This window comes from Cydia splendana, chromosome 8, assembly GCF_910591565.1.
Source record: "Cydia splendana chromosome 8, ilCydSple1.2, whole genome shotgun sequence".
Lineage (NCBI taxonomy): Eukaryota > Metazoa > Arthropoda > Insecta > Lepidoptera > Tortricidae > Cydia > Cydia splendana.
Window position 1 is genome coordinate 20,798,992 of NC_085967.1, and position 19,348 is coordinate 20,818,339.

General features: G+C 36.0%; 1 protein-coding gene and 1 long non-coding RNA gene across 5 annotated transcripts in view; one reads left to right on the forward strand and one right to left on the reverse strand.

Annotated features, from left to right (window-relative positions):
• LOC134793034 (uncharacterized) overlaps positions 1-19,348 on the reverse strand; it is a 459,561-nt gene that overhangs the window by 288,726 nt on the left and 151,487 nt on the right. Inside the window, exon 2 of the long non-coding RNA XR_010144490.1 lies at positions 8,977-9,094. This is a non-coding gene — a long non-coding RNA (uncharacterized LOC134793034). The remainder of the gene's footprint in view (positions 1-8,976; positions 9,095-19,348) is intronic.
• The window catches only part of LOC134793002 (integrin alpha-8), a 199,155-nt gene that overhangs the window by 82,708 nt on the left and 97,099 nt on the right, over positions 1-19,348 (forward strand). The gene's annotated exons all lie outside the window — the stretch shown is intronic.

Here is a 19,348-nt window from a genome sequence, read left to right on the forward strand (position 1 = left end):
AATGTGGCTTAAAAACTAAACTTGCTTAACAAACATAACGAAGAGGACAAATCGCCAAACGTGAACTATGCGTCGTTGAAGAGTTCTGTTCTGATCATCATCAGCAGTTCCACTTCATCAAATGCGACAGTTTTTCATGAAAATGCTTGATTTTGTGATGAAAATACAGAAAATTGTATACGTATGCCTTTAAGATTTGAGGAGTTCCCTCGATTCCTCATGGATCCCATCATCAGAACTCGAGCTTGACAAAAATGTGGCTTAAAAATTTAACTTGCTCAACAAACATTACGAAGAGGACAAATCGCCAAACGTGAACTATGCGTCGTTGAAGAGTTCCGTTCTGATCAGCATCGTCAGCAGTTCTCCTTCATCAAATGTCACGATTTTGAATGTAGATGCTTGATTTGTTGATAAAAACACAAAAATCACTATATGTATGCCTTTATGATTTGAGGAGTTCCCTCGATTCCTCATGGATCCCATCATCAGAACTGGGTTTTGACAAAAACGGGACCAATCTGTATACAATCAAAAAAAGAATTTTCAAAATCGGTCTAGTAATGACGGAGATATGGAGTAACAAACAAAAAAAAAAAACAACCGAATTGATAACCTCCTCCTTTGGGATTTGGAAGTCGGTTAAAAATGTTTTCAAGTGTAACAAGTTTCTAACTATATAGATAATTTAATTGTCATTGGCAAGCAAATGAGCAAGAAGCTGTGATCATGACTTAAGTCCTACTTAGCTCGTAACTTTAAAATGCCTCTATGAAATATAAATTCTTAAAAATAGTAAACTAATTATTAATTACCATCTTCTCAACCGTGTTTTGATTGCGGGCCCAGTAGCCCCAGTACCGGGAGCGACATTTCACCTTAATGTGCATCAGGCAGTCGCGTCATGCGCCGTGCCCTGCGCTGGCGCATGATTTACTTACCGACCATAACCGTACGCGGCGCCACCGAGTTTGCGTAGATAGGGTTGCCGGGTACTTAGAGTACCGTGCACCTTCGGCTGCTCTCCTCATTATTTTAGTACTTCCATCATCATCAGCCTGTGTCAGTCTGCTATCTACGCTCCCCAAGTCAAACTCTCCCGCCTGTAGTGCATCCTGCTGATCAACAAATGAGTATCTGATGATGACCGATAATGGCGGCATAACCATTCAAAACTACAGTACAGTACAGTCAAAACTATTTATAACGACATCGAAGGGACCGATAGATTATTGTCCTTATAACCGGTAGTCGCTATAACCAAGATTAAGTACTCGTATCGTATTGCACCATGACTTGACCTCAAAATTTCGTTAATTTAGCGTAAGTTTTTATAAGATTTGGTTACAAGAATTATTGCCAACCAAGATGGCAAACTGCAAACAGAAAATGATTTATAGTCTGATAACGATCGTATTTAATACGAAGTGAAACGTCATATATTTTATAATACATGATTTACGATAAATGAAATATGATAGCCGTGCGATAGATAAGAGGCAGGAGGCAGCCCTAGCGAGCAGCCATTCAAGGCATAGATGGACAGTTAAAACGTCAAGTCGAAATATTAGCTGTGCGCCATTGTGCGACTTGTTTGTGATATTAATTCCCACTGTTTGTTTGTTCGTATGTTTATTGTGTTTGTAAGTTTATGTGCACATACCTGTAAAGGAAGCTACCTTAAACTTAAAACGAGCGCTACACAATTTGTTTATAGTACATTACGATACAAGTGCGTAAAGTTGGAAATTCGTAACGAGTGGCGATAAATTTAAACACGACCGAAGGGAGTGTTTTTAATCGACACGAGTTGCGAATTACACTTTCGCACGTGTATTGTACAACGTTTTACAGTCATATGCCCCTTTAACCCTTATCTTGGCAAGGCTCAAAATATCTTAGATATAAACATTTTTTTAGTTTTTCGTCACCTATTCAGCATACTATTATAAAATAAGGGAAAAAATCCAGGATTTTCCAGTTTCGGAAAATCATATGTATCATATTTGATACAATGCCAATCCCTCGACAAAATAGTTACCTACTTTTTAGAAGAAAAATGTGGATTTTAATAAAAATAAAACATGTAATGCAACAGAAATTATCATTTATTGCTAATTAAACGCAATCTAAAGCATCACATGACTATTACACCTGTAAAAACAAATTATATCTCCGAATACCTGATCACATGGGCGGAAAATTTGATCCCGTAAAAGTTCATAAAAGTCGTCAGCAAAAAGTTGAGTAAAATATGAAAAGTAAACAAATAACTAAAAGTCAAAAAAAAAAATTTTTTTTCACTTTGGGGGCATTTTTTGCCATACACATATTTTTCCGTGCTACGGGCTACGGCGTAGCAATAATGCTACAACGTACGAATATACAGTTAAATAACATATAGTACTTTAAAAAAATCAAAGTTCAATAACTAAATAATACGACAACTAATATTAAATACTTGAAACATGTTTTGTAACCCCACAAATATAAAAAATTAAAAAAAAACATGTAAATCTATTTTGACGGTAACTTGGCAATGTATTAAATGTATTACAATCCTTTCGATATGTACATTTCTGAGTTCTTGGCAATGTATCAAATATAATACATAACAGTTTCATGTAAGGTTCTGTGTTTTAAATGTTTTTAAATTCGAACGCATTGTAAATATTTATGCACTAACAGATAGTAAATGCATCAAAATGTAGATTATGGAAAATTATATACTAATCTAAGAAATAAATGCAAAACTTCCAGTGCGAACCGAAATATGTTGTTTCCGTGGCGCAATGTTGATTATTACTAATTAATTTACAATGACACTTGTGTCCATTATTTTTTTCTATAAGAAAGGAGGGTAGCTCGACATATTGATGGCAAAATTATTTTGTTAGGTAGTAAAGTGAACCTGCTAGATTTTTTAAAGTTCCGTGTATCACGGGTGTTACAATGCCAAATAAGGGTTAAATGTTCGACATACGCACGTATTGTCCTTAATCCTGCCCTAGGGCGGTAAAGTAGTGCCATATGTACTGTAAACAATATATAAATACCTAGACACTTTCGAGTCGGACGAAGTTAATTCTGCACAGATTTTGCTGTGACGAAGTGTGCGGATGTCACCATAATTCCAAATCCCTTTAAAAAATTATAAAGTGACAACAACAACAACAACAAATTATTTATTTGCCAGAATACAGTGAATATGTAGATGGTGACTTAAAATTAGAACACCTACACCTTCACACTTTGTTACATAAAAATCTGCTTAATGATTGATCCCTTGGTCATGAATTGATCTAGGTAATCTAGGTATGTACCTATAGGAATTCCACAATAAGATTTGCAGTAAAAACTAATGACTAACAGCCTTTTTATTATTTATAGCCGGTTTAAATTAAGAATCTAGAGGTATACTTATAGCAGGATATCGTTTGTATTTTTATTTATTCGGAATACAAGCTCCAAATTAATCGACCTTACTTAGCATATTCCAGTCGCCATCCCAAAATATTTGCACCTCTCGCGGCGTAAATCTTAAGTTCTTTGTCCACAACAATGCATACGTGAGTCAGCTTTAACATTCCCGCACAAAATAAAGGGCAATCATCTCAGAAATCCGAGGCAGAGGATTTTAGGGTCCGAGGTGTAAGTAGGTATATGAGCTAATTTCTGATTTTCATATAATACTAGCGACGCGTCCCGGCTTCGCACGGGTTACACAATACCTTAAGGCGACGGTAGCGGTGGGTAAAAAATCAGATTCTGTCAATTTACCCCATTTCACACACAAGCGCACTTCACGCACACTACCTCACTTTACTGGGACAGGTCAGTGACCCATCATGTTTTTTTAAGATTGGACTTTTAGTTTAGTATTGACCACTAGCCTCCTTTGAGGGTAAAAGCGTTCCATTGAAAGATGAAAGAGAAACAATGCATTTAATCTTGCTTTCCTTGTCTGTTCATGTCACACGTGACGTACCTATTTAATTCATTTGATTGTTGACTGTTTTACTACCTAATATTGCTTTGTCGAGATACGCGGTTTGTACAATTAAAGCGAATAAAACAAGATGTCATTAAGTCAGATGTAAAATGTTATTTACTACTCTATACGTTTTTCATAAGGTGCAAAATCCATTCAATAGGAATTTAAATACTTAAATAAAGTTTCAGCAGGGTGGCAATTCCATTTTGGCGGATAAAGCGAAACAGAATAGTTCTATCGAACCTGCTTACAAATTTTCACGAGAATCAGTTGAGAAATGTGATCTGCAAAGGAGAACATACAAAAGCATTTTTGCCCAAGCTGAAACGGAGACCTTTGCTAACGCTCGGCCAATGATGGTTTAGGTACACCTATAAAAAATGGTTGTCCCTGCTGTAATTTTAATATCTTTATATTTCAACCGGTATAGTTTTACCTTCAAAAATAATCGGTATCGCTAAACAATAGCGGTACCTTACTACTTATACGTTCACGAAATCGGTATCTGCATAACTTGATTGTTAGTAAACTAACCTGAAAAATAATCTCAAAATCACCGAAACATTTATGTACAGTCACCTGCAATAATATATTACGTCATTAGCGCCAACTTTGCCTCCAGGGAAACTTTGCCCAAAACGACAATTTTAAACAAATTCGTTAATGTAGAAAAAAATATAATAGTTATGGCCACCCTGCTATTTTTAGTAGAATATAGGTTATATTTCTGACAAAACTATATACCAAACTTGTGCATAACTTGACTTGGAAATTTTGAGTTTGAGCTAGTTGTCTAATATAGGGTATATTTCGGCGGGCAAAAAATTTATAAATAATAAATGCAAGTAAAAAAAATTGAGAACCCTTTGACAAATATTTCCGGGTTTGAGTTATAACACATGAAGCATAGATTATGTCTATTGAGATTTAAACTAAAAAGGCCTAAATACACAAAAGTTTTAGCGGTGGGCAAAGTAATCCGGTAATTTGGCATCCATACCAACATTGCCCACCACCATAAACGGATTAGGGTTGTCACTTTCATCTAATTTACCCAACTTCGCAAGTAAAAGAAGGTTATGTTTGTACACTAAAATAAGTTTATAAATATATACTGTATTTAATTTGTCTTATTATCCTTTATTTAGATGTTTTATCCCGTTAACGAATGAAAAACACAACAAAAATCATATTTTTGGCCATTAAACTATTGTAACAGATTTTCTCAAAAGTGACAACCCTAGCCTTTGTAAAATGCTTAGGCGAGCCTTATTTGGAAATGGGCAAAAACGGGTAGGCAACATTGCCCAGCAAATTTATTTTAAAGTTTTTACACTTATCGCTAAGTTATTAACAGGGAATGGTAGGATTGCCCAAAACCTTTAAGTGATCCTTAGACATCATCATCATACGAGCTGTATTTGAATACCAAATTGACGTGGGCAATGTTGGCGAAAACCCCGGATATCTTTGCCCGCCCTCTAAAACGCAAAAAAATGGGTAAAAAATATATTTTTTTCAAATAAACTGATGCGTTTGATCACAATGGACGTGCTGAGCAAAAAAAGTCATATGATGTGATGTTTTTTGAGAAATTCGTTTTAAAAAAAAAGCGGGCAAAGTTGGTGATAATGACGGTACCTACTCTTCGAACGCCGCAAAAATATGTGACATGTTGTTATGGTTCTACAAATAAGATCGTGTCAGATATTTTTGCGGCCTTCGTTGTGTAACATAAATTGCAGGCGACTGTACATTTGGAATAATTATTTTATTTAGTTTCAACGAAAGTTTCAAGTTTAGTACGAAAATACTTCAGATATGCAATATGCACAAAATGTAGACCTAATCGAAATAAAACATTGCTTTTTATAGGTAATTTATAAAACATTCGATACATAGGTATACATAACAATAACTAGAGCGCCATTGGCCTGTAAGCTTCATCTCGGTCTCCAAAGCCGCAAAAACTCGCTAGTACTTTCAGAGAACAGCACGTACACGCATTATACATATAGACGGAACGAACCGCATAATCATTATCATTTATTCGTCGCAATCCATGGTATTACAGATCTAGGTACAAGACTTTCAGGTATTACTTATACGAATTACATAACTCTTCCTGTTAATAGGCAATATTTTAAGATAAAACTTGTATAATATAATACAAGATTACAATTGTCATCAAAATTCATTGACGTACAGAAGTCAAATACGTTTTTAAACTGACGCAAAATGATACCAGCATAATAAAAATTTATCCCAATCAGTAAAGATGAGTCTTTAAACTTTTTTCATTTTAAGCGAGTTTTGAAGGAACATAATACTTAAATTCGACTGTAATCGTATTGCTTTAAGATAGTTTACTGCGGTTTTCAACCATTATAACAGCAAATCAAATTTAAATGAGACGCGAGCAGATATTTATGTACCCTATTTTTTGAAATACAATTTATCTACTGGTATACTTTCTCGTGTGCGTATATGATTTAATGTCAATATAATTGTCAAAAGCAAGAAAATCAAGCTGTCATTTTCATTTGAAGAAGTACACGTGTGCTCCGGTGTAGCCCCAACGGGCATCTGACTTGAAGAAGAATTTTGAGTGATGTCGTCAATGTATGGAAATTGTTCGAAAGTTTACATTTGAGATTGAATTTCTGTGTTGTCTTTGTGAGTAAAAATATAAATCGATAATAAATTGGTAGCTGAATTATCTAGCTTTCAGAATCATACAATAATTCAATTACTGTCAAAGACAAAATTGTTTTGCTTCTGTCTCAAACGGAACTCCATATTTTGATTTTTTGAAACTTTTAGTGTCGATTTGTAGAGAATAACAGCAAATTAAAAATATAATGGCACAAAGAGTCGGTACACGGTTTCTTCGTGAACAAATTTACGTGTAATTTAATGCAATTATTAAACATTTATTGAACAAATTATGGTTACAAAGTGAGGTCTAAATCGAAAACGTCATATACCGCCCCCTTAACAAAGCCTCACAGATATAGATGTCGATGTTAATCAATTGTTTCCAAATCGATTTCTTGAAAATCATTGCCATTTATAACTTTAAAACTAACACGGCATAAAACTTACGTTGATTTATGGCCTGACGTTTCGAACGTGACGTTACGTGGTTCGTGCACGGGGTTTGCAGGATTCGGTATAACCCCGGAACCGCTCATCGGTGGCTGTCGCGTGCTTAACTGTGTGGGTATTATTTTTTAACTGTGTAAGCAAGCATTTCGATTTTCCGTGCAACGAAATGCCGAATTTCGATTCACCATTTGCTTAAGAGTGAGTAATTCTTATGTAAAGGATCTGGTATTTTGTGGTTAAGGTCGATGTGGAGAAGATTGGCATATAACATCTTTGGTTTGGAACACAAGTCATAGTAATATGGTGAGAACTCTCGTATTTGTATACGTACGTCGCTCGGACACAGTCAGAAAGATAGAGCTTCTTCGGTCCTTCCACTCTACCTTGGAGTATATATATAACGCAAGAGTTATAGAAGCGACGAAAGAGCTTGTAGACGGTCTTCTCCATATTGGCATTATGTAATATACGATACATATACAAAGCGATTTATATGTACTTCTTAGTACATGAATAAATCGCTTTCTATTTATAAAATTGGCGCTCGTGGGAACAAACCCGAGTCGGCACCCGAAATATCGTTTTACGAATTTGTGAATCAGCTTGTTGCTCGTGTTTTCAACAACATCAGAAAAAAATCGTTTCATAAATAGGTACTCTGCCGTCCCATATTTCACCTACTTGGCAGTTTATGCTAATTATTATAGTTTAACTATGTGTTTTGGTCAATCGCGCGATATTTTAGGAGATCCTAGGTATTTAATTACTAATAGTAGATACTGAGATCCTTTTCATTTATTTAATTTTGCTGGTTTCATTTATTTGCTGAAGAATAATGACTTGAGGTCCAATGGTCCATTATGTTATTATAAGTAGGTACCTACTGCATCACAAAAAAATATCTGCATCTCAGGAATTAATGACACAATCAGTAGGTAACACTGATTATATTTAGCACTAAAACGCTTATCGTCATAACAAGATGGTTGTTGTGAGATAGATGAAATGAAAATAAAAATGGAAAATATATTTATTAAGCAAAAAGTTATTACAATCAAAAGTTGATAAACATTGGTAACCACACTAGGCACGCCTGTATCGCGGCGACCAATAACATATTATGATAATAAGTTATAACCAAAGTATGCTTCAGCCGGTTGACGGATAATCGGTTGGTTTTGTCTACAACTAAGTATGTACTTATAAACATTAAAACTAACTAAGATGTTTATGTAATTATGTTTATCTGCACACACATCATAAACTCTCTATGACGCCTTCAAAATCCGTAAATAATGGCCCACATTACGATAAACTGTTTTGTTACAGCAAATTTCTTATCTGTGAAAATGTGGTAATAGCTTCATTACTATATCAAAATCGATTTGGTAATGCATTCAAATTTCGAACACCTCTGAAAAAAAAAGCAATTTGATTTGACCCCTATTCTAATATCAGTCGAGAAGACGTTTTATTCGAAATCAAATGACAATTACATACAATATTGACAAAACCCGCATGTAAGTTGGTATCGGACGATATGTTAACCGACCCCGACTCTGTTTGTCTCTGAATTTAAAAAAAACTACGGATGCGTGACATGCGTGAAAAAAGTTTTCTTTTGTCGCCATTTGACATACAGTTTATATTTTAATTAATTTGTAAGTAAAAAAATATTTGTTTTTGTTGTTTTTAAAGTAACTATAACAAAAGTTTCGTGTTATAATGTGCGATAAAGATATTTCGGTGACGCCAGCTCATATCCGCGAGTTCCGCCAGAGAGGAAAGTGCCCCAATGCCGGCTGTAATATGAGGTTAGTGAATATATCATAGAAAGTTTATAATATGTGTGTAGATAAAGCAGTGTATGTAACTGTACATAATTAGGCATTAAAACACTCGTGTGATACTATTATGAAACTCATTTCACTCGTTTCATAAACCCACACTCGTATTTTAATGCCTTTCATTATGTAGCAGTCACATAAACTACTATTATGGCCATTTGGGGCCACGCCTAGCAATGCACTCACGAGAACTTTCCAAAGTTGCGAAACTTTCCACATGAGAATTTCTCGGTAACTTCTGAGAATGTTCTCGAGAACGAGAATTTATTTATCTATCGTACTTTATACCATGAACATTCACGATAGTTTAGGTGTAGTCCTTACCCCCAGAAAATTCCGACTTTTGGTCTACCGCTTCCGGTCAGAAAAATATATGACGGCCCGGCCAAACGGTCAGACCTAGGTGGGGGGTGCTCGACCAAATGTCATAGAGGGACCCTGGCAGTTTTTGACGCCGCCATTTTTTTTTCAATATGGCCGACTTTTTTTTTAATTTTTTCAAGTTTGTCCTAGCGCACGTCACGGAATCTCGGGGTCCCCTAGATACCTATAAAACATTTTTTTTTGGAAAAATGGTACAATTGCGGGAAAACTGGCCACTTTTATTTTGTATGGCAACTTTTAAACGGTGCGTGATAGGTGGGGGGTGCTCGACCAAATGTCATACAGGGCCCCGAGACAAAACGAACTGCATTAAAAAAAATCAAAATGGCCGACTTCTTATTTTTTATTTTTTTTAGTTGGTCCGAGCGCGCTGAGATTTGGCATGGCGGGAGATAGAGGCCTCTAAATTCCTATGAAAAAAATTGTTTTTGAAAAAATCCAAGATGTCGGAACAATAATTTCCATGTTGCAGGAATGTTCTGAGAATATTCTCGAGAACGTTTCCGCTTTTTGGGAAATTTCTGCAATTTGTACATTGCTAGCTACGCCGCGACTGTGTGCGCTGACGTGCACGTGCGCGTACGCTAAAATGTCGGTGCCGCGCACGCACACGTCACGCAAGCGGTGTGTCGTCTCTCATAAGGAACTGCATATTACAACGCGCACGTGCACGTACGTACGAACCCGGTGTGCACAGGCCTAAAACGTATTGAATAGGACTTCAACACCATTGGCGTTCCTCCTTGACCTTTCTGCGTTATAATTAGCCTTAACAAGGTTTTGCATAGTTAACCCTTCGCTTTCGCCGCTTTCTACACTTAACCCGCTAATGCGTCTGATTCGGCTAATCGCCGCTAATTGGTGGGTTAACAGACGCCTGCGCATGTGGGTGTAAGATCGATTTTCATTCACGAAGATCAGGCAAGTAGCCTTACGGGCCTTACCACGAGTTGACACTGGTGACACTGACATATTCGCTAGCCTGTGCGTATTTTACTTTCTATGCATCTCACAAGTGTATAGGTACTGGCATATTAGTGCGAGCGAGATGTATACAAAGTAAGTTACGCAGACGTTAGCGAATATGTCAGTGTCATACTCGTGGTAAGGCTGATCGCCTGTCAAAAAAGTGCGACCAAAATCGAAATGATGTAATCACTTTACATCATTTCGATTTTGGTTGGAATTATTCAGAAATCGCGAAGCGTCTGGTTGAATGTTACTGGTGATCGAAGAGCTGGCGGCTTCCTCGCACAACGACGTATCAGCATTGCGATACAACGAGAAAATGCCGCCAGCATCCTTGGTAGAATGCCTCAAGGGCCCATTTTAGGCTAGTTATTAATTTCATTTAGTATTTGTACTGTAGTACATATCCATTCAAAAATAATAATGTGATTGCGTAAATTATTGTGTTTCTTCCTGTCAATGCTTGCGCATAGAGATGGGTAACTACCCGGGTAATTACCCGAGAGCGGGTATTTACCCGGTAAATACCCGATATTTACCTACCCGCGGGTAAATACGCGGGTATTTTCGTTATTCTTCTAAATTTGATGTGTTTAATGGTATGTGAGTATAAATAAGATTAATTTAAGTATTTTTTTATTATGTTACATAAAATGTATGTTCAAACTAATTACGAAAAGGTTGCTATGAGGTGAAGTTCGATTTTAACATATCAGTCAATTATGAAAATCGTGTAAAATCATTCCCTGGCTTCCGGAAATGTTTTAAAATGCTTTTAATATACATTAGAAAGATGAAAATAAAGACTACTTATGAATGATAATAAAAAAAATTGTGCAGTATCACAACTTGGGAAGCTCATAAGTCAAATACAGTTACTTTTAGGACAAAAATGTATATAACCTTTTTTGTAGAAAATTATGTCTACTTTAGTTTGTACATACAACACTTTTCGATATTAATGTCAGATTCCAAGAAATATGAAAAAGTTCACTTTTAGCCCCCTCCCCCCAAACACATCCCCCGCCGACCGAAGTTGGAATGTGTATTATCAACGTATAAGTACGATAATTTACTCAAATCTAAAATAAATACTCTTATGACGGCCTTTTTTTAATATTTATCAAAATTGTACTAAAAATTCCTTAATTACAACTGCAGGTTTCACTAAACCATTTTATTTTAAATGACACACAATAATTACAACCATTAACTCGGTTTCTATCTCCACTTTAACACAAATCGACATGCAACAATAAATGAATCTACCCGTCCATTTGGGTAGATACGGGTAAATACCGGGTAGATGGGTATTTACCGGGTATTTACCTGGGTGGGTAAATTGGGTAAATACCCGCGACCCATCTCTACTTGCGCATGGTATTGCAGCTAGAAATGACACACTGACATTGATGTTATAGCCACCATACCTATTCTAGATACTGTAAACAATTAAAATAGTCGGTTATTCTATTTTACCGTTTGTCAATAAGCTTGGCTTTATGAATGAGTGTCGTCACGTTGTAAGAGGAAACATATTAAATAAGTATATATTTATACGAATGATATATTATTATTGTCTACGCCGTGTTTAAATTTAATTATGTCGTTGTATTTGTCTTTGCTTGCATCTGTGTAACTTAATTTGAGTCAGAGACAAACGCCACATTGCAGGCTAGCATGCACTGGGCCCAAGACAGAGCGGCTTGGAGAGCGCTGGTGAAAAGTGTCCACATTCGTCACGTCCCTCAGCCATGAGAATACGACAAAGAAGAAGAAGAACTTAATTTACTCTGATTTTTGGCGGAATACAAGTAAAATTAAGGCATCCTCTATCAGTCAAATAATAACATGAAAATTCACGCAGCAGTATTTTTAGAACATACAGAAATGAAGTATATTATACGAGTAGGTATGTAAAATCACAAGCCCCAAGACAAAGTGCAGCATTTATGTCTGTATCTTTAGGTATATTTAAATAAAAGTAAACGAAATCTACCCTTAAATGGCTCCTTAAGCCAGTTGAGGGTAGATGAAAACATACACGATCAAAATAATGTAGGTTAAAGTCAGGTCGTTCAGTGACAGGCGGTTTAGTAGGTATTTGGTCGGTTAACCAATAAATGTTGTAACAACCCGAAAATGTACTAATTATTTGTTTACTTTTATTTAAATACCTAAGATAAGGTATAGGTATGTAATTTGATTTAATTATTGCCTATAATTATTTTGCAAACACTATAATTAAATAGCATGAGCTATTTTAACGGCCTGTCCGCCAGTGAAATATTAACGTTGTTCTACCATACAGACGTTGTACAGCACAACCGTTTCCTCTATAAAAGCCACAATAAAGCAAATATTTATGCAAACACAACCATTTCCGTTGGTTTACAAGTTCTACTCGAATCGCGTCTGCTATTTATATGTACATATTTATTGTTCTTATGGATAGGTCTTTACTATTTTATAGGCATTTACAACTTAGGGTCCTGTCATTGTAAATTTTGTAGTCACTGTAAATTTACTGCCATCTATCGACACACGACTAAAACTCAAAATGAAAACGTATAAAGTTATCAATAAATTTATATATATGGATAAATGATTTTATTATTTTTATATCATTTTGATCCATGTTCATTCACTGATATCTATGTGTTAAAATTGTTAAATATGAAACGGTATCGTCACGCCATCTAGCCGAGGATAGGCTATAGGTGTGTGCGGCATCTATTCGAGAATGACTTTTACTTGAATTCCGAGGCACGTTTTTTCCTTAGACTTTATTCGTCTTATACGAAGTTACATATGTCTTTGATATTAATTAGGTAAATTTAGTGATAAGTCTATTATAATTCGTTTTAAGTACATATGTTTGTAATCCATAACTTGCATGTTTGGTTTAACTGTCAATGTAAAGTTGGTTAAATATATAAATAAATAAAATAAATAAAGTTAAGGTTATTACATGAATCTAATATATAACTGGATCTGGCATGAAAGGTGAGGGGAAGTGGCCGAACAGTATAGTCTTATGTATCTTTCAGTAGGAGTAACAGCAGTAAATTTAGTATGGATTATCATATGGTGGGCAACAAATAAATTCGACCAATCATAGTATCGCATTGTGTATGTTTTGTCCCTCATGGAGGCACGCGTATACCATTTCTATGGATCCTACCTTCTATGGGTTATTAGCAATTTTGCTTTTTATACTGCTTTTATGCAAATGCTATATTTACACTACAAGTGAACTTTATTGTATATGTATACTTGTATAGCCCTTACTTATACCCTACGTCACTAAAGTGTCGACGTCTTGCACTTGGCCTTATCAGGCGTTATCAGAGAAATTACCGCTTCCTGGGATGTGAACCTGTGACCCCGCTATCTAACACCGTATTGTGTAATTCGTAGTGATGTGAATGACTGATTAGAATGTGAATGAATAAGTTAGCAAGGAATTACACCTATGCATTTAATTAGACTTAAGGATGACTCATGTTAGACCGGGCCGTGTCCGGGCCGGAGCTTCCGGCGCATCGTTTTCAATGGAAAGCATCACGTGATCACCTGTCATGTCATAGAAAAGTAAGCGCCGGAAGCTCGCCGGACACGGCTCGGTCTAACGTGAGTCATCCTTTATTAGGGAAAAGTATCCAACCCACAAAAATCATTCAATAAAATTTGAACTTTCTGTCAATAAGAAAAGTCGTTACACTTAATGACAACATTTTGAGGATGGATCAACTAACTTATATATGTGCCATTTACAACTAAAAGGGTGCTTATTGTCAGATGTCAATAAGGTGCAATTTCCATGTAACCTCAATTTGATAACAACCTTACCGACAACCGACAATGTGGTACCCTTTGGTTGAAAACGTCACATATATACTTAAATACCTAATGATTTAATTACGTGTTTTATCCTGGGAATATCTCAAAAATACAGTCAAGGTTTTTTTTATTTTCCACTTATCGTACCTTGTCACAGTGACTATCAATATGAAAACCGCAAGGGATCTCGTACAGTCAGCAGCAATAGTTGCTAAGCGGGCGAGGTGTTCAAAATGATCTTGACGCGACTTTATTGTTAAGAGAATAAGAGCGCGTCAAGGTAATTTTGAACACCTCGCCCGCTTAGCAACTTCGGTTGCTGACTGTATTATTGTCACTGTGACAAGGTACGAAAAGGCCCAGAAATAAAATTTCTTGATCGTACATACTTGTATTACATGATGTAGCAAATGATAAAGGCATTCACGGAGGCTGCAAGCTCCCAAGACTGTACAATAACTTACGACTTCTAGGTTTACATTGAAGTAAACATTTACCGACCCATTCCCTTCGAGATAAATGTGGTCCTATGGATAATTTATTTAATGCATTAGTTGCTTTATTAGGTAGGTACTTAATAATATTGAAAAGGGTTTATATGGTTTGAGTAATGCGAAATGTAAAGCATTGTTTATGTGTGGGTATTAAACTATAAGGTATTATTTACATCATGTTGGAAATCGATACTAAACTTTTCATACCATCTTTCCCTACAGATTTCCTTCGACTCGAACAGTTGAACTTGATGCAGTTCATAATTCGCGGTGAATTTGTACGTTTACTTTGAATAAAACATTCACGCCAATAGGTAACTGAATTTAAACAAATGTTTTGACAGAACCTTTTACTTGGCTCATGTTGAAGACATTAAGGTTAGATGGGGTAAGAGAAACATTCATCATCATCATCAGCCTACTCTCGTCCACTGCTGGACATAGACCTCTCCTATTGCACGCTATTGAGCACGATTTGCGGCAGCTCTGATCCAGCTCTTGCCAGCCGCCTTGAAGAGAAACATTAGAATAGAATAGAATATCGATTATTGCACCATGGTAAAAACAAGTTGTTACAAAATAATGGTATCTCATGGACCCTAATAGGGTATGGCAAACATTTCCTTAATATAAGTACATATTAAGACCAAAAAAACTACAAACTAGCTTTATAATTTTAGGAGATCAAAACTTACTTAATTACTATTAACTAATTTATTTAACAAAACCGTGAGAAAATCGGTTACTGAATAATATGCTTTTTCAGCAAGGAACGATTTCAACTTCTTTGTATACGAAGTGTCACTTTCCTCTGATTTTAAATAATTTGGGAGGTGATTATAATATTTTACAGCCGCCATAATGAGGGCTTTTTCGGTATATTTTTAATTTTGGGACAAGAGAAACATTTGCAGGGAATCGTCATATTGTTGTTCTTGCCCCGACGAAAATAAACTAGGTTTGTATTACCCCACATGATCTTCCCTATTTTTTTGTCATTCAAAAACCGTACTAATAGAAACAATATAACTATTTAATTCAAAATTTAAAAACCCGCTACGCTATAGGCCTGAGTTACACTTGTAAGTTTTACTTACGTAAGTAGGGACACGGCTATACTACCGAATGAGAGATGAATATCGTTATCTCATTCTAACAAATAGCTTTATCCCTACTTACGTAAGTAAAACTTACAAGTGTAACTCAGGCCTTATGTCAAAAAAATCTATTTTATCGCTTTCACGTAAAAAAACCTGCATCGAAATCGGTCCATCCGTTGGAGAGCTACGATGCCACAGACAGACAGACAGACATTGGCGTCAAACATATAACACCCCTCTTTTTGAGTCGGGATTTAAAAATTATAGAAGAAAGTCCATACAAATCGCAGTCGCAAGCAAAATCTTGTAAAACTGCTTCGTTTTATGCAAACAATTCGCCCAAGCACATGCCTAATAGAGCCATTCTGCGGCCCGTATATAAAATGTCACAAACGACAGAATTTAACCATTACGTTTTTCTACTTTATACCAATGGGGTAAGGTACAAATTTGTATAAATATCTGTTTATTGTAATGTTCTTGTAGTGAACGCTATTTTGTAGCAGCATTGTGGTATAAATTCCGTGCAAGTTACAATACAAAGTAGCCTGCGCGTGCGTTGCATAGCCAAGTACGAGCTTAGCTCTAAGTTGGGAATACTGAGAACTTGGTACTGTACTTGTAGTGAATGGGTCAGTACGGAGTAAGGATACGATAAAGCTATAAGTACCTACTGAGCCTATTTTAAAAGTTTAACTACTTAATTGCTTAAAAATCATTGTACCAACTACAATACCTTGTATAAGCATATCCATGAGTTTTAGTCATTTATTCAATATTGCATTGTCGTGTTCTTAAGATGTAACATTATATAAGTTCATGTGACACCCTGTAAGGGCACATAATAGTACAGAGGGCTTAGCCAAGATACCAATCGTTTGTGCCGTAGCGAACGAAACGGTAATGTTTCTCTATCACTCTTAGATATTAGTGAGGCAGAGCGCAAACGATTGGCATTTTTGTATTCTTTGATAGGCCGGCTGTTCTACTTATTCTATTTGTTATCTTTTAGGCTAGTTTAAAGGTAGACATACCTACGTTTATTTACTAGTTAGAACCTAAAAGGTTTAAGAATTGTATCGTCATTAGATAGCACAAGTTTTAATCCTATCGTCTTTTGACAAGAACTGACAGCAGATAGGATTAGGGCGTAAAGATTTTGAATAGAAATCGCCATCTGGAAATGTAACAGCTAATATCTTCGAGCAACACGGAAGGGAGGCGGCATTCGCACTATTTCCCCTCTGCCGAGGTACAAGATTAGCGCGTCAATCTAATCTAGCGCGGGTAATAAAACTAGTTGCACTTGGACTTTTCACTAGACCGAGTCCAGACGCGCGCGTGAACACTGCTGCACAAAAGGGTCAATTTCAACAGTACTAGTTTTTTGTGTCATTCCGGTGTAATTCTTTATTTACGTTTCTTCGATGTTTCTTTTAATGTCAATCGACACCTCAGACTGTTCTTTGATAAGCCTCTTACAGAGCACTTGATATCTTAAGCCTTTTGAGAATTATCGGAGATTAAAAAAATTTACTCGCACGTGAATGATAAGTATACACAGGAATGATATAACACTCCACCTGAATGACATTTTTCCACCGGAATGAAAAAAATGACTCGCACGTGAATGATAAGTATGCAAAGGAATGATATAACACTCCACCTGAATGACATTTTTCCCAACGGAATGAAAAAAATAAACACAGGAATGATATCTATACACTAAAATGAGAAAAATGCTAAGAACTGCCTAAATCAGCCAAGTTCAATAATTAACCGAAAATTTATTTCGAATGCCCATGTTCTATCTAGCATATCGAGTATTTCTTTAAAAAGTGCCACTTTTACTAAATTATGGGCACAATTTATGGTACTTCTACTCGAGATAACAAGCTCTTTCAATTTAAAAACGAAAAAATTGTCCCACAAATTTAATAGGTACAATTTTAGAATTTCCATTTGAGTTACCGCAATATAGCCTATAGAAATAAGCAATACAGTAGAAAGTACAGTACGACGATGAAGCTCACGAATTTCCTGAAACTGCGCCAGTAATAAAGAAGTCGTTTTACATGGATGATCTAATGGTAGGAAATGAAAACATAGAAGAAACGAAGAAAATGTGCCAAGAAATCAAAGAAATAATGAGAAGAGGAGGATTTCAAATGCAAAAATGGTCTAGTAATTCCGATGAAGTTTTAGAATATTTGAAAGAAGACAATAGTACAAGAGACACGCTAGAAATCAAAATGGACAAAATAATAAAGATTCTTGGTTTCACCTGGAATAGACAAGACGATACGTTTGAAATTACAGTAAACTTACCTGAGATGAGAAGTCCTATAACAAAGAGGTCTGTACTTTCTGATGTTGCCCGTCTGTTCAACCCTTTTGGGTGGCTAGCACCTGTAATAATAACTGCTAAAGTTTTAATTCAGAAGTTATGGTTGAGTCATCTGGGTTGGGATGATGAGTTACCATCGGGCTTGACAGACGAGTGGATTTGCTATAGGGAACAACTGATACATTTACAAAACGTCAAGGTTCAGCGTTGGTTAAACATGACACGAGAAGTTGATCACATTGAGCTGCACGGATTTTCAGATGCATCTACTCAAGCTTATGCAGCCGTGACGTACTTGAAGGTTGTTAGAGGTAGTGTAGTACACGTCTCTATGATCGCGTCTAGAACTAAAGTCGCACCATTGAAGCAACTTTCTGTTCCAAAATTAGAGCTTTCTGTGCAGCCTTATTAGCAGAATTGATCAGTGATGTCGCAGAAATTCTGAAGATTCATAAAAATAAAATATTTGTTTGGACGGACTCAATGGTTGTACTAGCTTGGCTGCAATCTCAACCTAGTCCCTGGAAAACATTTGTAGCATATAGGACAGCAGATATTACACGATTGATAGATAATGATCGTTGGAGACATGTGCAATCTGCTGACAATCCTGCGGACATCGCGACAAGAGGAGTCAAAGCTCAAGAATTAGCTACACAAGATCTGTGGTGGAGTGGGCCAGAATGGCTTAAGAGAGATCAAGTTGAATATGAAAAAAGAGAAATTGCACAAACAGAATTAGAATCAAAAACGACATGTCATGTACTTGTAGATGAAAAGCCTATATGGGAGAGATTTTCAACAATGTCACGAATGAAGAGAGTGCTAGCTTATTGTAGAAGAATGTTGACCGAAAGAAAAAGAGAACTAGAAGAGAATAAACACATAAGAGTTAAAGAAATGGAAAAAGTGGAAGAACAATGTATAAGGTTCTATCAAAATTTAGTATATGGAAAAGATATAAACGATTTGAAGAAAGATGGAAGAGTTAAAAAAAAAAAGTACCCTAATCACACTTGCACCATTCTTAGACGAGAAAGGTTTGCTAAGAGTGGGAGGACGTCTTCAAAATGCCTCAATGTCTGAAGAGACAAAGCATCCAATTATTATTCCACGCAACCAACATATTACAAAATTAATTGTTAATGAGGCCCACACTAGAACACTTCATGGTTGGAACCAGTTAATGATGACTTACGTGAAAACCAAATATTGGGTTATCGGCTTAAAGTCATCCATTCGAAAATGCATTTACAATTGCA